Here is a 24,334-nt window from a genome sequence, read left to right on the forward strand (position 1 = left end):
TACATTTCAAGAAGAAGTAAGAATTGCAGTTGCAACAAAGCCTTGCTTGCCTACAAAGAGAGCAGCAATTTGGATTTGTTACTATGTTACCTAGAAGAATAACAAACTGTGCAAGGATGGAGGTTGTAGGAGCAAGGAGAAGTTGTCTGTAAAGTTGGTGGATGCCTATTTTCCATTTTGCAGTCCCTTGTCTCCCTCTTGTGGCCTCCTGGAGGCAACTAGCTGTGCAAAAAAAAGACAGCCTGGCGGCCGGCTGTTGCAGTGTTGCCCTCTCAGGCAACACTGAGTGACTGACTGAGCCTCACCGTCTTATATAAAGTTCAGACGGAACTTTGCACGTGTCATAGTGGAGCCCTCAGGATTCCAGAGCCAGCTTTCTGACATCATAATGGGGCCTCAGAGATAAAAGCCTGGGCCCAGGCAGTGTTGGTCAGTGCTGCTCAGCAGGCAGCACTGGACTGGACTGGATTACAGCTGATACAAGGTGTGAAGGAACAAGGGGTGGCTGTGGGCATGCACTTGCTGCCGCTGCCAGTGTTTATCTGCATGGCAGCAGGGCATTTGGGCGTTGCCAGGAAGGCGTTTTTATGTAGATTCCTCCTCTTTCAGCACTGCATTGTGGTGCAAGCAAAAGAAGCAAATCCTGTCTGGCTTCCTCTCCGGCCTTTATTCACCTCCCGTGTAGCTGTGAGTGTGTGAGCCTGCAGGGCCCCATGGAATTGCCTAGAAGTAGGCTGAATCGCTGCAAGGGCTGAACAGCAGTATCGGGCAGGCTCGGGCAACGCGCGGCCCGTTCGGGTTATCGCTTCTCGGCCTTTTGGCTAAGATCAAGTGTAGTATCTGTTCTTATCAGTTTAATATCTGATACGTCCCCTATCTGGGGACCATATATTAAATGGATTTTTAGAACAGGGAGATGGAAATAGAGCTTGCTCTGTCCACTCCACGCATTGACCTGGTATTGCAGTATTTCCAGGACCGGTGCACCCTTTCCTTATGTGTTGACTAAAAGCAGATTCCAAAAGTGTTTTTTGTCTTTGCTATTGTTTCTGTCTTTCTGAAGGGATCTCCCCTTTTAATCCCATTATTTCAACACCTGTTGGACAATGCATGAGTGATAATGAGCTCATTGATTAAATGCAATTAATGAATAGATTGCCACCTCTTGTTGTGTGTCGTCTGTGTTTCTGTGTTTCCGGCATTTCACATTGGAACACCTCATTCACCTTCCTTGTCTTCTCTCCGCCCTCCCTTTTAGGTAAGTTAAAGAGCTGCACCTGAGCCAGCCACTGATTGATTGATTGATTGATTGATTGATTGATTGATTGATGCAGCACAACAGTCAAATAGTGGAGTGGAGTAGGGGAACAGCAAACAGCCAATAAAGCAGCCCGCCCGCTCGCCTGCCCGCCACAATGGACCTACCTGTGTACACTAGATGGATGTGATGGAATGTACTGTCGTCCCTACATTTCAAGAAGAAGTAAGAATTGCAGTTGCAACAAAGCCTTGCTTGCCTACAAAGAGAGCAGCAATTTGGATTTGTTACTATGTTACCTAGAAGAATAACAAACTGTGCAAGGATGGAGGTTGTAGGAGCAAGGAGAAGTTGTCTGTAAAGTTGGTGGATGCCTATTTTCCATTTTGCAGTCCCTTGTCTCCCTCTTGTGGCCTCCTGGAGGCAACTAGCTGTGCAAAAAAAAGACAGACTGGCGGCCGGCTGTTGCAGTGTTGCCCTCTCAGGCAACACTGAGTGACTGACTGAGCCTCACCGTCTTATATAAAGTTCAGACGGAACTTTGCACGTGTCATAGTGGAGCCCTCAGGATTCCAGAGCCAGCTTTCTGACATCATAATGGGGCCTCAGAGATAAAAGCCTGGGCCCAGGCAGTGTTGGTCAGTGCTGCTCAGCAGGCAGCACTGGACTGGACTGGATTACAGCTGATACAAGGTGTGAAGGAACAAGGGGTGGCTGTGGGCATGCACTTGCTGCCGCTGCCAGTGTTTATCTGCATGGCAGCAGGGCATTTGGGCGTTGCCAGGAAGGCGTTTTTATGTAGATTCCTCCTCTTTCAGCACTGCATTGTGGTGCAAGCAAAAGAAGCAAATCCTGTCTGGCTTCCTCTCCGGCCTTTATTCACCTCCCGTGTAGCTGTGAGTGTGTGAGCCTGCAGGGCCCCATGGAATTGCCTAGAAGTAGGCTGAATCGCTGCAAGGGCTGAACAGCAGTATCGGGCAGGCTCGGGCAACGCGCGGCCCGTTCGGGTTATCGCTTCTCGGCCTTTTGGCTAAGATCAAGTGTAGTATCTGTTCTTATCAGTTTAATATCTGATACGTCCCCTATCTGGGGACCATATATTAAATGGATTTTTAGAACAGGGAGATGGAAATAGAGCTTGCTCTGTCCACTCCACGCATTGACCTGGTATTGCAGTATTTCCAGGACCGGTGCACCCTTTCCTTATGTGTTGACTAAAAGCAGATTCCAAAAGTGTTTTTTGTCTTTGCTATTGTTTCTGTCTTTCTGAAGGGATCTCCCCTTTTAATCCCATTATTTCAACACCTGTTGGACAATGCATGAGTGATAATGAGCTCATTGATTAAATGCAATTAATGAATAGATTGCCACCTCTTGTTGTGTGTCGTCTGTGTTTCTGTGTTTCCGGCATTTCACATTGGAACACCTCATTCACCTTCCTTGTCTTCTCTCCGCCCTCCCTTTTAGGTAAGTTAAAGAGCTGCACCTGAGCCAGCCACTGATTGATTGATTGATTGATTGATTGATTGATTGATTGATTGATTGATTGATTGATTGATTGATTGATGCAGCACAACAGTCAAATAGTGGAGTGGAGTAGGGGAACAGCAAACAGCCAATAAAGCAGCCCGCCCGCTCGCCTGCCCGCCACAATGGACCTACCTGTGTACACTAGATGGATGTGATGGAATGTACTGTCGTCCCTACATTTCAAGAAGAAGTAAGAATTGCAGTTGCAACAAAGCCTTGCTTGCCTACAAAGAGAGCAGCAATTTGGATTTGTTACTATGTTACCTAGAAGAATAACAAACTGTGCAAGGATGGAGGTTGTAGGAGCAAGGAGAAGTTGTCTGTAAAGTTGGTGGATGCCTATTTTCCATTTTGCAGTCCCTTGTCTCCCTCTTGTGGCCTCCTGGAGGCAACTAGCTGTGCAAAAAAAAGACAGCCTGGCGGCCGGCTGTTGCAGTGTTGCCCTCTCAGGCAACACTGAGTGACTGACTGAGCCTCACCGTCTTATATAAAGTTCAGACGGAACTTTGCACGTGTCATAGTGGAGCCCTCAGGATTCCAGAGCCAGCTTTCTGACATCATAATGGGGCCTCAGAGATAAAAGCCTGGGCCCAGGCAGTGTTGGTCAGTGCTGCTCAGCAGGCAGCACTGGACTGGACTGGATTACAGCTGATACAAGGTGTGAAGGAACAAGGGGTGGCTGTGGGCATGCACTTGCTGCCGCTGCCAGTGTTTATCTGCATGGCAGCAGGGCATTTGGGCGTTGCCAGGAAGGCGTTTTTATGTAGATTCCTCCTCTTTCAGCACTGCATTGTGGTGCAAGCAAAAGAAGCAAATCCTGTCTGGCTTCCTCTCCGGCCTTTATTCACCTCCCGTGTAGCTGTGAGTGTGTGAGCCTGCAGGGCCCCATGGAATTGCCTAGAAGTAGGCTGAATCGCTGCAAGGGCTGAACAGCAGTATCGGGCAGGCTCGGGCAACGCGCGGCCCGTTCGGGTTATCGCTTCTCGGCCTTTTGGCTAAGATCAAGTGTAGTATCTGTTCTTATCAGTTTAATATCTGATACGTCCCCTATCTGGGGACCATATATTAAATGGATTTTTAGAACAGGGAGATGGAAATAGAGCTTGCTCTGTCCACTCCACGCATTGACCTGGTATTGCAGTATTTCCAGGACCGGTGCACCCTTTCCTTATGTGTTGACTAAAAGCAGATTCCAAAAGTGTTTTTTGTCTTTGCTATTGTTTCTGTCTTTCTGAAGGGATCTCCCCTTTTAATCCCATTATTTCAACACCTGTTGGACAATGCATGAGTGATAATGAGCTCATTGATTAAATGCAATTAATGAATAGATTGCCACCTCTTGTTGTGTGTCGTCTGTGTTTCTGTGTTTCCGGCATTTCACATTGGAACACCTCATTCACCTTCCTTGTCTTCTCTCCGCCCTCCCTTTTAGGTAAGTTAAAGAGCTGCACCTGAGCCAGCCACTGATTGATTGATTGATTGATTGATTGATTGATTGATTGATTGATTGATTGATTGATTGATGCAGCACAACAGTCAAATAGTGGAGTGGAGTAGGGGAACAGCAAACAGCCAATAAAGCAGCCCGCCCGCTCGCCTGCCCGCCACAATGGACCTACCTGTGTACACTAGATGGATGTGATGGAATGTACTGTCGTCCCTACATTTCAAGAAGAAGTAAGAATTGCAGTTGCAACAAAGCCTTGCTTGCCTACAAAGAGAGCAGCAATTTGGATTTGTTACTATGTTACCTAGAAGAATAACAAACTGTGCAAGGATGGAGGTTGTAGGAGCAAGGAGAAGTTGTCTGTAAAGTTGGTGGATGCCTATTTTCCATTTTGCAGTCCCTTGTCTCCCTCTTGTGGCCTCCTGGAGGCAACTAGCTGTGCAAAAAAAAGACAGCCTGGCGGCCGGCTGTTGCAGTGTTGCCCTCTCAGGCAACACTGAGTGACTGACTGAGCCTCACCGTCTTATATAAAGTTCAGACGGAACTTTGCACGTGTCATAGTGGAACCCTCAGGATTCCAGAGCCAGCTTTCTGACATCATAATGGGGCCTCAGAGATAAAAGCCTGGGCCCAGGCAGTGTTGGTCAGTGCTGCTCAGCAGGCAGCACTGGACTGGACTGGATTACAGCTGATACAAGGTGTGAAGGAACAAGGGGTGGCTGTGGGCATGCACTTGCTGCCGCTGCCAGTGTTTATCTGCATGGCAGCAGGGCATTTGGGCGTTGCCAGGAAGGCGTTTTTATGTAGATTCCTCCTCTTTCAGCACTGCATTGTGGTGCAAGCAAAAGAAGCAAATCCTGTCTGGCTTCCTCTCCGGCCTTTATTCACCTCCCGTGTAGCTGTGAGTGTGTGAGCCTGCAGGGCCCCATGGAATTGCCTAGAAGTAGGCTGAATCGCTGCAAGGGCTGAACAGCAGTATCGGGCAGGCTCGGGCAACGCGCGGCCCGTTCGGGTTATCGCTTCTCGGCCTTTTGGCTAAGATCAAGTGTAGTATCTGTTCTTATCAGTTTAATATCTGATACGTCCCCTATCTGGGGACCATATATTAAATGGATTTTTAGAACAGGGAGATGGAAATAGAGCTTGCTCTGTCCACTCCACGCATTGACCTGGTATTGCAGTATTTCCAGGACCGGTGCACCCTTTCCTTATGTGTTGACTAAAAGCAGATTCCAAAAGTGTTTTTTGTCTTTGCTATTGTTTCTGTCTTTCTGAAGGGATCTCCCCTTTTAATCCCATTATTTCAACACCTGTTGGACAATGCATGAGTGATAATGAGCTCATTGATTAAATGCAATTAATGAATAGATTGCCACCTCTTGTTGTGTGTCGTCTGTGTTTCTGTGTTTCCGGCATTTCACATTGGAACACCTCATTCACCTTCCTTGTCTTCTCTCCGCCCTCCCTTTTAGGTAAGTTAAAGAGCTGCACCTGAGCCAGCCACTGATTGATTGATTGATTGATTGATTGATTGATTGATTGATTGATTGATTGATTGATGCAGCACAACAGTCAAATAGTGGAGTGGAGTAGGGGAACAGCAAACAGCCAATAAAGCAGCCCGCCCGCTCGCCTGCCCGCCACAATGGACCTACCTGTGTACACTAGATGGATGTGATGGAATGTACTGTCGTCCCTACATTTCAAGAAGAAGTAAGAATTGCAGTTGCAACAAAGCCTTGCTTGCCTACAAAGAGAGCAGCAATTTGGATTTGTTACTATGTTACCTAGAAGAATAACAAACTGTGCAAGGATGGAGGTTGTAGGAGCAAGGAGAAGTTGTCTGTAAAGTTGGTGGATGCCTATTTTCCATTTTGCAGTCCCTTGTCTCCCTCTTGTGGCCTCCTGGAGGCAACTAGCTGTGCAAAAAAAAGACAGCCTGGTGGCCGGCTGTTGCAGTGTTGCCCTCTCAGGCAACACTGAGTGACTGACTGAGCCTCACCGTCTTATATAAAGTTCAGACGGAACTTTGCACGTGTCATAGTGGAGCCCTCAGGATTCCAGAGCCAGCTTTCTGACATCATAATGGGGCCTCAGAGATAAAAGCCTGGGCCCAGGCAGTGTTGGTCAGTGCTGCTCAGCAGGCAGCACTGGACTGGACTGGATTACAGCTGATACAAGGTGTGAAGGAACAAGGGGTGGCTGTGGGCATGCACTTGCTGCCGCTGCCAGTGTTTATCTGCATGGCAGCAGGGCATTTGGGCGTTGCCAGGAAGGCGTTTTTATGTAGATTCCTCCTCTTTCAGCACTGCATTGTGGTGCAAGCAAAAGAAGCAAATCCTGTCTGGCTTCCTCTCCGGCCTTTATTCACCTCCCGTGTAGCTGTGAGTGTGTGAGCCTGCAGGGCCCCATGGAATTGCCTAGAAGTAGGCTGAATCGCTGCAAGGGCTGAACAGCAGTATCGGGCAGGCTCGGGCAACGCGCGGCCCGTTCGGGTTATCGCTTCTCGGCCTTTTGGCTAAGATCAAGTGTAGTATCTGTTCTTATCAGTTTAATATCTGATACGTCCCCTATCTGGGGACCATATATTAAATGTATTTTTAGAACAGGGAGATGGAAATAGAGCTTGCTCTGTCCACTCCACGCATTGACCTGGTATTGCAGTATTTCCAGGACCGGTGCACCCTTTCCTTATGTGTTGACTAAAAGCAGATTCCAAAAGTGTTTTTTGTCTTTGCTATTGTTTCTGTCTTTCTGAAGGGATCTCCCCTTTTAATCCCATTATTTCAACACCTGTTGGACAATGCATGAGTGATAATGAGCTCATTGATTAAATGCAATTAATGAATAGATTGCCACCTCTTGTTGTGTGTCGTCTGTGTTTCTGTGTTTCCGGCATTTCACATTGGAACACCTCATTCACCTTCCTTGTCTTCTCTCCGCCCTCCCTTTTAGGTAAGTTAAAGAGCTGCACCTGAGCCAGCCACTGATTGATTGATTGATTGATTGATTGATTGATTGATTGATTGATTGATTGATTGATGCAGCACAACAGTCAAATAGTGGAGTGGAGTAGGGGAACAGCAAACAGCCAATAAAGCAGCCCGCCCGCTCGCCTGCCCGCCACAATGGACCTACCTGTGTACACTAGATGGATGTGATGGAATGTACTGTCGTCCCTACATTTCAAGAAGAAGTAAGAATTGCAGTTGCAACAAAGCCTTGCTTGCCTACAAAGAGAGCAGCAATTTGGATTTGTTACTATGTTACCTAGAAGAATAACAAACTGTGCAAGGATGGAGGTTGTAGGAGCAAGGAGAAGTTGTCTGTAAAGTTGGTGGATGCCTATTTTCCATTTTGCAGTCCCTTGTCTCCCTCTTGTGGCCTCCTGGAGGCAACTAGCTGTGCAAAAAAAAGACAGCCTGGCGGCCGGCTGTTGCAGTGTTGCCCTCTCAGGCAACACTGAGTGACTGACTGAGCCTCACCGTCTTATATAAAGTTCAGACGGAACTTTGCACGTGTCATAGTGGAACCCTCAGGATTCCAGAGCCAGCTTTCTGACATCATAATGGGGCCTCAGAGATAAAAGCCTGGGCCCAGGCAGTGTTGGTCAGTGCTGCTCAGCAGGCAGCACTGGACTGGACTGGATTACAGCTGATACAAGGTGTGAAGGAACAAGGGGTGGCTGTGGGCATGCACTTGCTGCCGCTGCCAGTGTTTATCTGCATGGCAGCAGGGCATTTGGGCGTTGCCAGGAAGGCGTTTTTATGTAGATTCCTCCTCTTTCAGCACTGCATTGTGGTGCAAGCAAAAGAAGCAAATCCTGTCTGGCTTCCTCTCCGGCCTTTATTCACCTCCCGTGTAGCTGTGAGTGTGTGAGCCTGCAGGGCCCCATGGAATTGCCTAGAAGTAGGCTGAATCGCTGCAAGGGCTGAACAGCAGTATCGGGCAGGCTCGGGCAACGCGCGGCCCGTTCGGGTTATCGCTTCTCGGCCTTTTGGCTAAGATCAAGTGTAGTATCTGTTCTTATCAGTTTAATATCTGATACGTCCCCTATCTGGGGACCATATATTAAATGGATTTTTAGAACAGGGAGATGGAAATAGAGCTTGCTCTGTCCACTCCACGCATTGACCTGGTATTGCAGTATTTCCAGGACCGGTGCACCCTTTCCTTATGTGTTGACTAAAAGCAGATTCCAAAAGTGTTTTTTGTCTTTGCTATTGTTTCTGTCTTTCTGAAGGGAGATCCCCTTTTAATCCCATTATTTCAACACCTGTTGGACAATGCATGAGTGATAATGAGCTCATTGATTAAATGCAATTAATGAATAGATTGCCACCTCTTGTTGTGTGTCGTCTGTGTTTCTGTGTTTCCGGCATTTCACATTGGAACACCTCATTCACCTTCCTTGTCTTCTCTCCGCCCTCCCTTTTAGGTAAGTTAAAGAGCTGCACCTGAGCCAGCCACTGATTGATTGATTGATTGATTGATTGATTGATTGATTGATTGATGCAGCACAACAGTCAAATAGTGGAGTGGAGTAGGGGAACAGCAAACAGCCAATAAAGCAGCCCGCCCGCTCGCCTGCCCGCCACAATGGACCTACCTGTGTACACTAGATGGATGTGATGGAATGTACTGTCGTCCCTACATTTCAAGAAGAAGTAAGAATTGCAGTTGCAACAAAGCCTTGCTTGCCTACAAAGAGAGCAGCAATTTGGATTTGTTACTATGTTACCTAGAAGAATAACAAACTGTGCAAGGATGGAGGTTGTAGGAGCAAGGAGAAGTTGTCTGTAAAGTTGGTGGATGCCTATTTTCCATTTTGCAGTCCCTTGTCTCCCTCTTGTGGCCTCCTGGAGGCAACTAGCTGTGCAAAAAAAAGACAGCCTGGCGGCCGGCTGTTGCAGTGTTGCCCTCTCAGGCAACACTGAGTGACTGACTGAGCCTCACCGTCTTATATAAAGTTCAGACGGAACTTTGCACGTGTCATAGTGGAGCCCTCAGGATTCCAGAGCCAGCTTTCTGACATCATAATGGGGCCTCAGAGATAAAAGCCTGGGCCCAGGCAGTGTTGGTCAGTGCTGCTCAGCAGGCAGCACTGGACTGGACTGGATTACAGCTGATACAAGGTGTGAAGGAACAAGGGGTGGCTGTGGGCATGCACTTGCTGCCGCTGCCAGTGTTTATCTGCATGGCAGCAGGGCATTTGGGCGTTGCCAGGAAGGCGTTTTTATGTAGATTCCTCCTCTTTCAGCACTGCATTGTGGTGCAAGCAAAAGAAGCAAATCCTGTCTGGCTTCCTCTCCGGCCTTTATTCACCTCCCGTGTAGCTGTGAGTGTGTGAGCCTGCAGGGCCCCATGGAATTGCCTAGAAGTAGGCTGAATCGCTGCAAGGGCTGAACAGCAGTATCGGGCAGGCTCGGGCAACGCGCGGCCCGTTCGGGTTATCGCTTCTCGGCCTTTTGGCTAAGATCAAGTGTAGTATCTGTTCTTATCAGTTTAATATCTGATACGTCCCCTATCTGGGGACCATATATTAAATGGATTTTTAGAACAGGGAGATGGAAATAGAGCTTGCTCTGTCCACTCCACGCATTGACCTGGTATTGCAGTATTTCCAGGACCGGTGCACCCTTTCCTTATGTGTTGACTAAAAGCAGATTCCAAAAGTGTTTTTTGTCTTTGCTATTGTTTCTGTCTTTCTGAAGGGATCTCCCCTTTTAATCCCATTATTTCAACACCTGTTGGACAATGCATGAGTGATAATGAGCTCATTGATTAAATGCAATTAATGAATAGATTGCCACCTCTTGTTGTGTGTCGTCTGTGTTTCTGTGTTTCCGGCATTTCACATTGGAACACCTCATTCACCTTCCTTGTCTTCTCTCCGCCCTCCCTTTTAGGTAAGTTAAAGAGCTGCACCTGAGCCAGCCACTGATTGATTGATTGATTGATTGATTGATTGATTGATTGATTGATTGATTGATTGATTGATTGATGCAGCACAACAGTCAAATAGTGGAGTGGAGTAGGGGAACAGCAAACAGCCAATAAAGCAGCCCGCCCGCTCGCCTGCCCGCCACAATGGACCTACCTGTGTACACTAGATGGATGTGATGGAATGTACTGTCGTCCCTACATTTCAAGAAGAAGTAAGAATTGCAGTTGCAACAAAGCCTTGCTTGCCTACAAAGAGAGCAGCAATTTGGATTTGTTACTATGTTACCTAGAAGAATAACAAACTGTGCAAGGATGGAGGTTGTAGGAGCAAGGAGAAGTTGTCTGTAAAGTTGGTGGATGCCTATTTTCCATTTTGCAGTCCCTTGTCTCCCTCTTGTGGCCTCCTGGAGGCAACTAGCTGTGCAAAAAAAAGACAGCCTGGCGGCCGGCTGTTGCAGTGTTGCCCTCTCAGGCAACACTGAGTGACTGACTGAGCCTCACCGTCTTATATAAAGTTCAGACGGAACTTTGCACGTGTCATAGTGGAGCCCTCAGGATTCCAGAGCCAGCTTTCTGACATCATAATGGGGCCTCAGAGATAAAAGCCTGGGCCCAGGCAGTGTTGGTCAGTGCTGCTCAGCAGGCAGCACTGGACTGGACTGGATTACAGCTGATACAAGGTGTGAAGGAACAAGGGGTGGCTGTGGGCATGCACTTGCTGCCGCTGCCAGTGTTTATCTGCATGGCAGCAGGGCATTTGGGCGTTGCCAGGAAGGCGTTTTTATGTAGATTCCTCCTCTTTCAGCACTGCATTGTGGTGCAAGCAAAAGAAGCAAATCCTGTCTGGCTTCCTCTCCGGCCTTTATTCACCTCCCGTGTAGCTGTGAGTGTGTGAGCCTGCAGGGCCCCATGGAATTGCCTAGAAGTAGGCTGAATCGCTGCAAGGGCTGAACAGCAGTATCGGGCAGGCTCGGGCAACGCGCGGCCCGTTCGGGTTATCGCTTCTCGGCCTTTTGGCTAAGATCAAGTGTAGTATCTGTTCTTATCAGTTTAATATCTGATACGTCCCCTATCTGGGGACCATATATTAAATGGATTTTTAGAACAGGGAGATGGAAATAGAGCTTGCTCTGTCCACTCCACGCATTGACCTGGTATTGCAGTATTTCCAGGACCGGTGCACCCTTTCCTTATGTGTTGACTAAAAGCAGATTCCAAAAGTGTTTTTTGTCTTTGCTATTGTTTCTGTCTTTCTGAAGGGATCTCCCCTTTTAATCCCATTATTTCAACACCTGTTGGACAATGCATGAGTGATAATGAGCTCATTGATTAAATGCAATTAATGAATAGATTGCCACCTCTTGTTGTGTGTCGTCTGTGTTTCTGTGTTTCCGGCATTTCACATTGGAACACCTCATTCACCTTCCTTGTCTTCTCTCCGCCCTCCCTTTTAGGTAAGTTAAAGAGCTGCACCTGAGCCAGCCACTGATTGATTGATTGATTGATTGATTGATTGATTGATTGATTGATTGATGCAGCACAACAGTCAAATAGTGGAGTGGAGTAGGGGAACAGCAAACAGCCAATAAAGCAGCCCGCCCGCTCGCCTGCCCGCCACAATGGACCTACCTGTGTACACTAGATGGATGTGATGGAATGTACTGTCGTCCCTACATTTCAAGAAGAAGTAAGAATTGCAGTTGCAACAAAGCCTTGCTTGCCTACAAAGAGAGCAGCAATTTGGATTTGTTACTATGTTACCTAGAAGAATAACAAACTGTGCAAGGATGGAGGTTGTAGGAGCAAGGAGAAGTTGTCTGTAAAGTTGGTGGATGCCTATTTTCCATTTTGCAGTCCCTTGTCTCCCTCTTGTGGCCTCCTGGAGGCAACTAGCTGTGCAAAAAAAAGACAGCCTGGCGGCCGGCTGTTGCAGTGTTGCCCTCTCAGGCAACACTGAGTGACTGACTGAGCCTCACCGTCTTATATAAAGTTCAGACGGAACTTTGCACGTGTCATAGTGGAGCCCTCAGGATTCCAGAGCCAGCTTTCTGACATCATAATGGGGCCTCAGAGATAAAAGCCTGGGCCCAGGCAGTGTTGGTCAGTGCTGCTCAGCAGGCAGCACTGGACTGGACTGGATTACAGCTGATACAAAGGTGTGAAGGAACAAGGGGTGGCTGTGGGCATGCACTTGCTGCCGCTGCCAGTGTTTATCTGCATGGCAGCAGGGCATTTGGGCGTTGCCAGGAAGGCGTTTTTATGTAGATTCCTCCTCTTTCAGCACTGCATTGTGGTGCAAGCAAAAGAAGCAAATCCTGTCTGGCTTCCTCTCCGGCCTTTATTCACCTCCCGTGTAGCTGTGAGTGTGTGAGCCTGCAGGGCCCCATGGAATTGCCTAGAAGTAGGCTGAATCGCTGCAAGGGCTGAACAGCAGTATCGGGCAGGCTCGGGCAACGCGCGGCCCGTTCGGGTTATCGCTTCTCGGCCTTTTGGCTAAGATCAAGTGTAGTATCTGTTCTTATCAGTTTAATATCTGATACGTCCCCTATCTGGGGACCATATATTAAATGGATTTTTAGAACAGGGAGATGGAAATAGAGCTTGCTCTGTCCACTCCACGCATTGACCTGGTATTGCAGTATTTCCAGGACCGGTGCACCCTTTCCTTATGTGTTGACTAAAAGCAGATTCCAAAAGTGTTTTTGTCTTTGCTATTGTTTCTGTCTTTCTGAAGGGATCTCCCCTTTTAATCCATTATTTCAACACCTGTTGGACAATGCATGAGTGATAATGAGCTCATTGATTAAATGCAATTAATGAATAGATTGCCACCTCTTGTTGTGTGTCGTCTGTGTTTCTGTGTTTCCGGCATTTCACATTGGAACACCTCATTCACCTTCCTTGTCTTCTCTCCGCCCTCCCTTTTAGGTAAGTTAAAGAGCTGCACCTGAGCCAGCCACTGATTGATTGATTGATTGATTGATTGATTGATTGATTGATTGATTGATGCAGCACAACAGTCAAATAGTGGGAGTGGAGTAGGGGAACAGCAAACAGCCAATAAAGCAGCCCGCCCGCTCGCCTGCCCGCCACAATGGACCTACCTGTGTACACTAGATGGATGTGATGGAATGTACTGTCGTCCCTACATTTCAAGAAGAAGTAAGAATTGCAGTTGCAACAAAGCCTTGCTTGCCTACAAAGAGAGCAGCATTTGGATTTGTTACTATGTTACCTAGAAGAATAACAAACTGTGCAAGGATGGAGGTTGTAGGAGCAAGGAGAAGTTGTCTGTAAAGTTGGTGGATGCCTATTTTCCATTTTGCAGTCCCTTGTCTCCTCTTGTGGCCTCCTGGAGGCAACTAGCTGTGCAAAAAAAAGACAGCCTGGCGGCCGGCTGTTGCAGTGTTGCCCTCTCAGGCAACACTGAGTGACTGACTGAGCCTCACCGTCTTATATAAAGTTCAGACGGACTTGCACGTGTCATAGTGGAGCCCTCAGGATTCCAGAGCCAGCTTTCTGACATCATAATGGGGCCTCAGAGATAAAAGCCTGGGCCCAGGCAGTGTTGGTCAGTGCTGCTCAGCAGGCAGCACTGGACTGGACTGGGATTACAGCTGATACAAGGTGTGAAGGAACAAGGGGTGGCTGTGGGCATGCACTTGCTGCCGCTGCCAGTGTTTATCTGCATGGCAGCAGGGCATTTGGGCGTTGCCAGGAAGACGTTTTTATGTAGATTCCTCCTCTTTCAGCACTGCATTGTGGTGCAAGCAAAAGAAGCAAATCCTGTCTGGCTTCCTCTCCGGCCTTTATTCACCTCCCGTGTAGCTGTGAGTGTGTGAGCCTGCAGGGCCCCATGGAATTGCCTAGAAGTAGGCTGAATCGCTGCAAGGGCTGAACAGCAGTATCGGGCAGGCTCGGGCAACGCGCGGCCCGTTCGGGTTATCGCTTCTCGGCCTTTTGGCTAAGATCAAGTGTAGTATCTGTTCTTATCAGTTTAATATCTGATACGTCCCCTATCTGGGGACCATATATTAAATGGATTTTTAGAACAGGGAGATGGAAATAGAGCTTGCTCTGTCCACTCCACGCATTGACCTGGTATTGCAGTATTTCCAGGACCGGTGCACCCTTTCCTTATGTGTTGACTAAAAGCAGATTCCAAAAGTGTTTTTTGTCTTTGCTATTGTTTCTGTCTTTCTGAAGGGATCTCCCCTTTTAATCCCATTATTTCAACACCTGTTGGACAATGCATGAGTGATAATGAGCTCATTGATTAAATGCAATTAATGAATAGATTGCCACCTCTTGTTGTGTGTCGTCTGTGTTTCTGTGTTTCCGGCATTTCACATTGGAACACCTCATTCACCTTCCTTGTCTTCTCTCCGCCCTCCCTTTTAGGTAAGTTAAAGAGCTGCACCTGAGCCAGCCACTGATTGATTGATTGATTGATTGATTGATTGATTGATTGATTGATTGATTGATTGATGCAGCACAACAGTCAAATAGTGGAGTGGAGTAGGGGAACAGCAAACAGCATAAAGCAGCCCGCCCGCTCGCCTGCCCGCCACAATGGACCTACCTGTGTACACTAGATGGATGTGATGGAATGTACTGTCGTCCCTACATTTCAAGAAAGAAGTAAGAATTGCAGTTGCAACAAAGCCTTGCTTGCCTACAAAGAGAGCAGCAATTTGGATTTGTTACTATGTTACCTAGAAGAATAACAAACTGTGGCAAGGATGGAGGTTGTAGGAGCAAGGAGAAGTTGTCTGTAAAGTTGGTGGATGCCTATTTTCCATTTTGCAGTCCCTTGTCTCCCTCTTGTGGCCTCCTGGAGGCAACTAGCTTGTGCAAAAAAAGACAGCCTGGCGGCCGGCTGTGCAGTGTTGCCCTCTCAGGCAACACTGAGTGACTGACTGAGCCTCACCTGTCTTATATAAAGTTCAGACGGAACTTTGCACGTGTCATAGTGGAGCCCTCAGGATTCCAGAGCCAGCTTTCTGACATCATAATGGGGCCTCAGAGATAAAAGCCTGGGCCCAGGCAGTGTTGGTCAGTGCTGCTCAGCAGGCAGCACTGACTGGACTGGATTACAGCTGATACAAGGTGTGAAGGAACAAGGGGTGGCTGTGGGCATGCACTTGCTGCCGCTGCCAGTGTTTATCTGCATGGCAGCAGGGCATTTGGGCGTTGCCAGGAAGGCGTTTTTATGTAGATTCCTCCTCTTTCAGCACTGCATTGTGGTGCAAGCAAAAGAAGCAAATCCTGTCTGGCTTCCTCTCCGGCCTTTATTCACCTCCCGTGTAGCTGTGAGTGTGTGAGCCTGCAGGGCCCCATGGAATTGCCTAGAAGTAGGCTGAATCGCTGCAAGGGCTGAACAGCAGTATCGGGCAGGCTCGGGCAACGCGCGGCCCGTTCGGGTTATCGCTTCTCGGCCTTTTGGCTAAGATCAAGTGTAGTATCTGTTCTTATCAGTTTAATATCTGATACGTCCCCTATCTGGGGACCATATATTAAATGGATTTTTAGAACAGGGAGATGGAAATAGAGCTTGCTCTGTCCACTCCACGCATTGACCTGGTATTGCAGTATTTCCAGGACCGGTGCACCCTTTCCTTATGTGTTGACTAAAAGCAGATTCCAAAAGTGTTTTTTGTCTTTGCTATTGTTTCTGTCTTTCTGAAGGGATCTCCCCTTTTAATCCCATTATTTCAACACCTGTTGGACAATGCATGAGTGATAATGAGCTCATTGATTAAATGCAATTAATGAATAGATTGCCACCTCTTGTTGTGTGTCGTCTGTGTTTCTGTGTTTCCGGCATTTCACATTGGAACACCTCATTCACCTTCCTTGTCTTCTCTCCGCCCTCCCTTTTAGGTAAGTTAAAGAGCTGCACCTGAGCCAGCCACTGATTGATTGATTGATTGATTGATTGATTGATTGATTGATTGAATTGATTGATTGATGCAGCACAACAGTCAAATAGTGGAGTGGAGTAGGGGAACAGCAAACACAGCCAATAAAGCAGCCCGCCCGCTCGCCTGCCCGCCACAATGGACCTACCTGTGTACACTAGATGGATGTGATGGAATGTACTGTCGTCCCTACATTTCAAGAAGAAGTAAGAATTGCAGTTGCAACAAAGCCTTGCTTGCCTACAAAGAGAGCAGCAATTTGGATTTGTTACTATGTTACCTAGAAGAATAACAAACTGTGCAAGGATGGAGGTTGTAGGAGCAAGGAGAAGTTGTCTGTAAAGTTGGTGGATGCCTATTTTCCATTTTGCAGTCCCTTGTCTCCCTCTTGTGGCCTCCTGGAGGCAACTAGCTGTGCAAAAAAAAGACAGCCTGGCGGCCGGCTGTTGCAGTGTTGCCCTCTCAGGCAACACTGAGTGACTGACTGAGCCTCACCGTCTTATATAAAGTTCAGACGGAACTTTGCACGTGTCATAGTGGAGCCCTCAGGATTCCAGAGCCAGCTTTCTGACATCATAATGGGGCCTCAGAGATAAAAGCCTGGGCCCAGGCAGTGTTGGTCAGTGCTGCTCAGCAGGCAGCACTGGACTGGACTGGATTACAGCTGATACAAGGTGTGAAGGAACAAGGGGTGGCTGTGGGCATGCACTTGCTGCCGCTGCCAGTGTTTATCTGCATGGCAGCAGGGCATTTGGGCGTTGCCAGGAAGGCGTTTTTATGTAGATTCCTCCTCTTTCAGCACTGCATTGTGGTGCAAGCAAAAGAAGCAAATCCTGTCTGGCTTCCTCTCCGGCCTTTATTCACCTCCCGTGTAGCTGTGAGTGTGTGAGCCTGCAGGGCCCCATGGAATTGCCTAGAAGTAGGCTGAATCGCTGCAAGGGCTGAACAGCAGTATCGGGCAGGCTCGGGCAACGCGCGGCCCGTTCGGGTTATCGCTTCTCGGCCTTTTGGCTAAGATCAAGTGTAGTATCTGTTCTTATCAGTTTAATATCTGATACGTCCCCTATCTGGGGACCATATATTAAATGGATTTTTAGAACAGGGAGATGGAAATAGAGCTTGCTCTGTCCACTCCACGCATTGACCTGGTATTGCAGTATTTCCAGGACCGGTGCACCCTTTCCTTATGTGTTGACTAAAAGCAGATTCCAAAAGTGTTTTTTGTCTTTGCTATTGTTTCTGTCTTTCTGAAGGGATCTCCCCTTTTAATCCCATTATTTCAACACCTGTTGGACAATGCATGAGTGATAATGAGCTCATTGATTAAATGCAATTAATGAATAGATTGCCACCTCTTGTTGTGTGTCGTCTGTGTTTCTGTGTTTCCGGCATTTCACATTGGAACACCTCATTCACCTTCCTTGTCTTCTCTCCGCCCTCCCTTTTAGGTAAGTTAAAGAGCTGCACCTGAGCCAGCCACTGATTGATTGATTGATTGATTGATTGATTGATTGATTGATTGATTGATTGATTGATTGATGCAGCACAACAGTCAAATAGTGGAGTGGAGTAGGGGAACAGCAAACAGCCAATAAAGCAGCCCGCCCGCTCGCCTGCCCGCCACAATGGACCTACCTGTGTACACTAGATGGATGTGATGGAATGTACTGTCGTCCCTACATTTCAAGAAGAAGTAAGAATTGCAGTTGCAACAAAGCCTTGCTTGCCTACAAAGAGAGCAGCAATTTGGATTTGTTACTATGTTACCTAGAAGAATAACAAACTGTGCAAGGATGGAGGTTGTAGGAGCAAGGAGAAGTTGTCTGTAAAGTTGGTGGATGCCTATTTTCCATTTTGCAGTCCCTTGTCTCCCTCTTGTGGCCTCCTGGAGGCAACTAGCTGTGCAAAAAAAAGACAGCCTGGCGGCCGGCTGTTGCAGTGTTGCCCTCTCAGGCAACACTGAGTGACTGACTGAGCCTCACCGTCTTATATAAAGTTCAGACGGAACTTTGCACGTGTCATAGTGGAGCCCTCAGGATTCCAGAGCCAGCTTTCTGACATCATAATGGGGCCTCAGAGATAAAAGCCTGGGCCCAGGCAGTGTTGGTCAGTGCTGCTCAGCAGGCAGCACTGGACTGGACTGGATTACAGCTGATACAAGGTGTGAAGGAACAAGGGGTGGCTGTGGGCATGCACTTGCTGCCGCTGCCAGTGTTTATCTGCATGGCAGCAGGGCATTTGGGCGTTGCCAGGAAGGCGTTTTTATGTAGATTCCTCCTCTTTCAGCACTGCATTGTGGTGCAAGCAAAAGAAGCAAATCCTGTCTGGCTTCCTCTCCGGCCTTTATTCACCTCCCGTGTAGCTGTGAGTGTGTGAGCCTGCAGGGCCCCATGGAATTGCCTAGAAGTAGGCTGAATCGCTGCAAGGGCTGAACAGCAGTATCGGGCAGGCTCGGGCAACGCGCGGCCCGTTCGGGTTATCGCTTCTCGGCCTTTTGGCTAAGATCAAGTGTAGTATCTGTTCTTATCAGTTTAATATCTGATACGTCCCCTATCTGGGGACCATATATTAAATGGATTTTTAGAACAGGGAGATGGAAATAGAGCTTGCTCTGTCCACTCCACGCATTGACCTGGTATTGCAGTATTTCCAGGACCGGTGCACCCTTTCCTTATGTGTTGACTAAAAGCAGATTCCAAAAGTGTTTTTTGTCTTTGCTATTGTTTCTGTCTTTCTGAAGGGATCTCCCCTTTTAATCCCATTATTTCAACACCTGTTGGACAATGCATGAGTGATAATGAGCTCATTGATTAAATGCAATTAATGAATAGATTGCCACCTCTTGTTGTGTGTCGTCTGTGTTTCTGTGTTTCCGGCATTTCACATTGGAACACCTCATTCACCTTCCTTGTCTTCTCTCCGCCCTCCCTTTTAGGTAAGTTAAAGAGCTGCACCTGAGCCAGCCACTGATTGATTGATTGATTGATTGATTGATTGATTGATTGATTGATTGATTGATTGATGCAGCACAACAGTCAAATAGTGGAGTGGAGTAGGGGAACAGCAAACAGCCAATAAAGCAGCCCGCCCGCTCGCCTGCCCGCCACAATGGACCTACCTGTGTACACTAGATGGATGTGATGGAATGTACTGTCGTCCCTACATTTCAAGAAGAAGTAAGAATTGCAGTTGCAACAAAGCCTTGCTTGCCTACAAAGAGAGCAGCAATTTGGATTTGTTACTATGTTACCTAGAAGAATAACAAACTGTGCAAGGATGGAGGTTGTAGGAGCAAGGAGAAGTTGTCTGTAAAGTTGGTGGATGCCTATTTTCCATTTTGCAGTCCCTTGTCTCCCTCTTGTGGCCTCCTGGAGGCAACTAGCTGTGCAAAAAAAAGACAGCCTGGCGGCCGGCTGTTGCAGTGTTGCCCTCTCAGGCAACACTGAGTGACTGACTGAGCCTCACCGTCTTATATAAAGTTCAGACGGAACTTTGCACGTGTCATAGTGGAGCCCTCAGGATTCCAGAGCCAGCTTTCTGACATCATAATGGGGCCTCAGAGATAAAAGCCTGGGCCCAGGCAGTGTTGGTCAGTGCTGCTCAGCAGGCAGCACTGGACTGGACTGGATTACAGCTGATACAAGGTGTGAAGGAACAAGGGGTGGCTGTGGGCATGCACTTGCTGCCGCTGCCAGTGTTTATCTGCATGGCAGCAGGGCATTTGGGCGTTGCCAGGAAGGCGTTTTTATGTAGATTCCTCCTCTTTCAGCACTGCATTGTGGTGCAAGCAAAAGAAGCAAATCCTGTCTGGCTTCCTCTCCGGCCTTTATTCACCTCCCGTGTAGCTGTGAGTGTGTGAGCCTGCAGGGCCCCATGGAATTGCCTAGAAGTAGGCTGAATCGCTGCAAGGGCTGAACAGCAGTATCGGGCAGGCTCGGGCAACGCGCGGCCCGTTCGGGTTATCGCTTCTCGGCCTTTTGGCTAAGATCAAGTGTAGTATCTGTTCTTATCAGTTTAATATCTGATACGTCCCCTATCTGGGGACCATATATTAAATGGATTTTTAGAACAGGGAGATGGAAATAGAGCTTGCTCTGTCCACTCCACGCATTGACCTGGTATTGCAGTATTTCCAGGACCGGTGCACCCTTTCCTTATGTGTTGACTAAAAGCAGATTCCAAAAGTGTTTTTTGTCTTTGCTATTGTTTCTGTCTTTCTGAAGGGATCTCCCCTTTTAATCCCATTATTTCAACACCTGTTGGACAATGCATGAGTGATAATGAGCTCATTGATTAAATGCAATTAATGAATAGATTGCCACCTCTTGTTGTGTGTCGTCTGTGTTTCTGTGTTTCCGGCATTTCACATTGGAACACCTCATTCACCTTCCTTGTCTTCTCTCCGCCCTCCCTTTTAGGTAAGTTAAAGAGCTGCACCTGAGCCAGCCACTTGATTGATTGATTGATTGATTGATTGATTGATTGATTGATTGATGCAGCACAACAGTCAAATAGTGGAGTGGAGTAGGGGAACAGCAAACAGCCAATAAAGCAGCCCGCCCGCTCGCCTGCCCGCCACAATGGACCTACCTGTGTACACTAGATGGATGTGATGGAATGTACTGTCGTCCCTACATTTCAAGAAGAAGTAAGAATTGCAGTTGCAACAAAGCCTTGCTTGCCTACAAAGAGAGCAGCAATTTGGATTTGTTACTATGTTACCTAGAAGAATAACAAACTGTGCAAGGATGGAGGTTGTAGGAGCAAGGAGAAGTTGTCTGTAAAGTTGGTGGATGCCTATTTTCCATTTTGCAGTCCCTTGTCTCCCTCTTGTGGCCTCCTGGAGGCAACTAGCTGTGCAAAAAAAAGACAGCCTGGCGGCCGGCTGTTGCAGTGTTGCCCTCTCAGGCAACACTGAGTGACTGACTGAGCCTCACCGTCTTATATAAAGTTCAGACGGAACTTTGCACGTGTCATAGTGGAGCCCTCAGGATTCCAGAGCCAGCTTTCTGACATCATAATGGGGCCTCAGAGATAAAAGCCTGGGCCCAGGCAGTGTTGGTCAGTGCTGCTCAGCAGGCAGCACTGGACTGGACTGGATTACAGCTGATACAAGGTGTGAAGGAACAAGGGGTGGCTGTGGGCATGCACTTGCTGCCGCTGCCAGTGTTTATCTGCATGGCAGCAGGGCATTTGGGCGTTGCCAGGAAGGCGTTTTTATGTAGATTCCTCCTCTTTCAGCACTGCATTGTGGTGCAAGCAAAAGAAGCAAATCCTGTCTGGCTTCCTCTCCGGCCTTTATTCACCTCCCGTGTAGCTGTGAGTGTGTGAGCCTGCAGGGCCCCATGGAATTGCCTAGAAGTAGGCTGAATCGCTGCAAGGGCTGAACAGCAGTATCGGGCAGGCTCGGGCAACGCGCGGCCCGTTCGGGTTATCGCTTCTCGGCCTTTTGGCTAAGATCAAGTGTAGTATCTGTTCTTATCAGTTTAATATCTGATACGTCCCCTATCTGGGGACCATATATTAAATGGATTTTTAGAACAGGGAGATGGAAATAGAGCTTGCTCTGTCCACTCCACGCATTGACCTGGTATTGCAGTATTTCCAGGACCGGTGCACCCTTTCCTTATGTGTTGACTAAAAGCAGATTCCAAAAGTGTTTTTTGTCTTTGCTATTGTTTCTGTCTTTCTGAAGGGATCTCCCCTTTTAATCCCATTATTTCAACACCTGTTGGACAATGCATGAGTGATAATGAGCTCATTGATTAAATGCAATTAATGAATAGATTGCCACCTCTTGTTGTGTGTCGTCTGTGTTTCTGTGTTTCCGGCATTTCACATTGGAACACCTCATTCACCTTCCTTGTCTTCTCTCCGCCCTCCCTTTTAGGTAAGTTAAAGAGCTGCACCTGAGCCAGCCACTTGATTGATTGATTGATTGATTGATTGATTGATTGATTGATTGATTGATTGATGCAGCACAACAGTCAAATAGTGGAGTGGAGTAGGGGAACAGCAAACAGCCAATAAAGCAGCCCGCCCGCTCGCCTGCCCGCCACAATGGACCTACCTGTGTACACTAGATGGATGTGATGGAATGTACTGTCGTCCCTACATTTCAAGAAGAAGTAAGAATTGCAGTTGCAACAAAGCCTTGCTTGCCTACAAAGAGAGCAGCAATTTGGATTTGTTACTATGTTACCTAGAAGAATAACAAACTGTGCAAGGATGGAGGTTGTAGGAGCAAGGAGAAGTTGTCTGTAAAGTTGGTGGATGCCTATTTTCCATTTTGCAGTCCCTTGTCTCCCTCTTGTGGCCTCCTGGAGGCAACTAGCTGTGCAAAAAAAAGACAGCCTGGCGGCCGGCTGTTGCAGTGTTGCCCTCTCAGGCAACACTGAGTGACTGACTGAGCCTCACCGTCTTATATAAAGTTCAGACGGAACTTTGCACGTGTCATAGTGGAGCCCTCAGGATTCCAGAGCCAGCTTTCTGACATCATAATGGGGCCTCAGAGATAAAAGCCTGGGCCCAGGCAGTGTTGGTCAGTGCTGCTCAGCAGGCAGCACTGGACTGGACTGGATTACAGCTGATACAAGGTGTGAAGGAACAAGGGGTGGCTGTGGGCATGCACTTGCTGCCGCTGCCAGTGTTTATCTGCATGGCAGCAGGGCATTTGGGCGTTGCCAGGAAGGCGTTTTTATGTAGATTCCTCCTCTTTCAGCACTGCATTGTGGTGCAAGCAAAAGAAGCAAATCCTGTCTGGCTTCCTCTCCGGCCTTTATTCACCTCCCGTGTAGCTGTGAGTGTGTGAGCCTGCAGGGCCCCATGGAATTGCCTAGAAGTAGGCTGAATCGATGCAAGGGCTGAACAGCAGTATCGGGCAGGCTCGGGCAACGCGCGGCCCGTTCGGGTTATCGCTTCTCGGCCTTTTGCCTAAGATCAAGTGTAGTATCTGTTCTTATCAGTTTAATATCTGATACGTCCCCTATCTGGGGACCATATATTAAATGGATTTTTAGAACAGGGAGATGGAAATAGAGCTTGCTCTGTCCACTCCACGCATTGACCTGGTATTGCAGTATTTCCAGGACCGGTGCACCCTTTCCTTATGTGTTGACTAAAAGCAGATTCCAAAAGTGTTTTTTGTCTTTGCTATTGTTTCTGTCTTTCTGAAGGGATCTCCCCTTTTAATCCCATTATTTCAACACCTGTTGGACAATGCATGAGTGATAATGAGCTCATTGATTAAATGCAATTAATGAATAGATTGCCACCTCTTGTTGTGTGTCGTCTGTGTTTCTGTGTTTCCGGCATTTCACATTGGAACACCTCATTCACCTTCCTTGTCTTCTCTCCGCCCTCCCTTTTAGGTAAGTTAAAGAGCTGCACCTGAGCCAGCCACTGATTGATTGATTGATTGATTGATTGATTGATTGATTGATTGATGCAGCACAACAGTCAAATAGTGGAGTGGAGTAGGGGAACAGCAAACAGCCAATAAAGCAGCCCGCCCGCTCGCCTGCCCGCCACAATGGACCTACCTGTGTACACTAGATGGATGTGATGGAATGTACTGTCGTCCCTACATTTCAAGAAGAAGTAAGAATTGCAGTTGCAACAAAGCCTTGCTTGCCTACAAAGAGAGCAGCAATTTGGATTTGTTACTATGTTACCTAGAAGAATAACAAACTGTGCAAGGATGGAGGTTGTAGGAGCAAGGAGAAGTTGTCTGTAAAGTTGGTGGATGCCTATTTTCCATTTTGCAGTCCCTTGTCTCCCTCTTGTGGCCTCCTGGAGGCAACTAGCTGTGCAAAAAAAAGACAGCCTGGCGGCCGGCTGTTGCAGTGTTGCCCTCTCAGGCAACACTGAGTGACTGACTGAGCCTCACCGTCTTATATAAAGTTCAGACGGAACTTTGCACGTGTCATAGTGGAGCCCTCAGGATTCCAGAGCCAGCTTTCTGACATCATAATGGGGCCTCAGAGATAAAAGCCTGGGCCCAGGCAGTGTTGGTCAGTGCTGCTCAGCAGGCAGCACTGGACTGGACTGGATTACAGCTGATACAAGGTGTGAAGGAACAAGGGGTGGCTGTGGGCATGCACTTGCTGCCGCTGCCAGTGTTTATCTGCATGGCAGCAGGGCATTTGGGCGTTGCCAGGAAGGCGTTTTTATGTAGATTCCTCCTCTTTCAGCACTGCATTGTGGTGCAAGCAAAAGAAGCAAATCCTGTCT

At 47.8% G+C, this 24,334-nt stretch overlaps 16 non-coding genes across 16 annotated transcripts; all 16 read left to right on the forward strand.

Annotated features, from left to right (window-relative positions):
* The first annotated feature begins 801 nt into the window (after window positions 1-801).
* LOC142714174 (U2 spliceosomal RNA) lies at window positions 802-992 on the forward strand. Its single transcript, XR_012870375.1, has one exon. It is a non-coding gene; the product is annotated as a U2 spliceosomal RNA (small nuclear RNA).
* Window positions 993-2,268: 1,276 nt separating this feature from the next.
* Window positions 2,269-2,459, forward strand: LOC142714175 (U2 spliceosomal RNA). The gene has a single exon (XR_012870376.1). It is a non-coding gene; the product is annotated as a U2 spliceosomal RNA (small nuclear RNA).
* Window positions 2,460-3,763: 1,304 nt separating this feature from the next.
* Window positions 3,764-3,954, forward strand: LOC142714176 (U2 spliceosomal RNA). The gene has a single exon (XR_012870377.1). It is a non-coding gene; the product is annotated as a U2 spliceosomal RNA (small nuclear RNA).
* A 1,296-nt stretch (window positions 3,955-5,250) lies between these two features.
* On the forward strand, window positions 5,251-5,441 carry LOC142714177 (U2 spliceosomal RNA). Its single transcript, XR_012870378.1, has one exon. It is a non-coding gene; the product is annotated as a U2 spliceosomal RNA (small nuclear RNA).
* Window positions 5,442-6,733: 1,292 nt separating this feature from the next.
* LOC142714149 (U2 spliceosomal RNA) lies at window positions 6,734-6,924 on the forward strand. Its single transcript, XR_012870352.1, has one exon. It is a non-coding gene; the product is annotated as a U2 spliceosomal RNA (small nuclear RNA).
* Window positions 6,925-8,216: 1,292 nt separating this feature from the next.
* On the forward strand, window positions 8,217-8,407 carry LOC142714179 (U2 spliceosomal RNA). Its single transcript, XR_012870379.1, has one exon. It is a non-coding gene; the product is annotated as a U2 spliceosomal RNA (small nuclear RNA).
* Window positions 8,408-9,687: 1,280 nt separating this feature from the next.
* LOC142714085 (U2 spliceosomal RNA) lies at window positions 9,688-9,878 on the forward strand. Its single transcript, XR_012870294.1, has one exon. It is a non-coding gene; the product is annotated as a U2 spliceosomal RNA (small nuclear RNA).
* Window positions 9,879-11,178: 1,300 nt separating this feature from the next.
* On the forward strand, window positions 11,179-11,369 carry LOC142714086 (U2 spliceosomal RNA). Its single transcript, XR_012870295.1, has one exon. It is a non-coding gene; the product is annotated as a U2 spliceosomal RNA (small nuclear RNA).
* Window positions 11,370-12,654: 1,285 nt separating this feature from the next.
* LOC142714087 (U2 spliceosomal RNA) lies at window positions 12,655-12,845 on the forward strand. Its single transcript, XR_012870296.1, has one exon. It is a non-coding gene; the product is annotated as a U2 spliceosomal RNA (small nuclear RNA).
* Window positions 12,846-14,125: 1,280 nt separating this feature from the next.
* On the forward strand, window positions 14,126-14,316 carry LOC142714088 (U2 spliceosomal RNA). Its single transcript, XR_012870297.1, has one exon. It is a non-coding gene; the product is annotated as a U2 spliceosomal RNA (small nuclear RNA).
* A 1,291-nt stretch (window positions 14,317-15,607) lies between these two features.
* On the forward strand, window positions 15,608-15,798 carry LOC142714089 (U2 spliceosomal RNA). The gene has a single exon (XR_012870298.1). It is a non-coding gene; the product is annotated as a U2 spliceosomal RNA (small nuclear RNA).
* Window positions 15,799-17,093: 1,295 nt separating this feature from the next.
* On the forward strand, window positions 17,094-17,284 carry LOC142714092 (U2 spliceosomal RNA). Its single transcript, XR_012870300.1, has one exon. It is a non-coding gene; the product is annotated as a U2 spliceosomal RNA (small nuclear RNA).
* Window positions 17,285-18,580: 1,296 nt separating this feature from the next.
* Window positions 18,581-18,771, forward strand: LOC142714093 (U2 spliceosomal RNA). The gene has a single exon (XR_012870301.1). It is a non-coding gene; the product is annotated as a U2 spliceosomal RNA (small nuclear RNA).
* A 1,292-nt stretch (window positions 18,772-20,063) lies between these two features.
* On the forward strand, window positions 20,064-20,254 carry LOC142714094 (U2 spliceosomal RNA). The gene has a single exon (XR_012870302.1). It is a non-coding gene; the product is annotated as a U2 spliceosomal RNA (small nuclear RNA).
* Window positions 20,255-21,535: 1,281 nt separating this feature from the next.
* On the forward strand, window positions 21,536-21,726 carry LOC142714095 (U2 spliceosomal RNA). Its single transcript, XR_012870303.1, has one exon. It is a non-coding gene; the product is annotated as a U2 spliceosomal RNA (small nuclear RNA).
* A 1,289-nt stretch (window positions 21,727-23,015) lies between these two features.
* On the forward strand, window positions 23,016-23,206 carry LOC142714129 (U2 spliceosomal RNA). The gene has a single exon (XR_012870334.1). It is a non-coding gene; the product is annotated as a U2 spliceosomal RNA (small nuclear RNA).
* Window positions 23,207-24,334: the final 1,128 nt, after the last annotated feature.

This window comes from Rhinoderma darwinii, unplaced genomic scaffold (genome assembly GCF_050947455.1).
Source record: "Rhinoderma darwinii isolate aRhiDar2 unplaced genomic scaffold, aRhiDar2.hap1 Scaffold_4402, whole genome shotgun sequence".
NCBI lineage: Eukaryota > Metazoa > Chordata > Amphibia > Anura > Rhinodermatidae > Rhinoderma > Rhinoderma darwinii.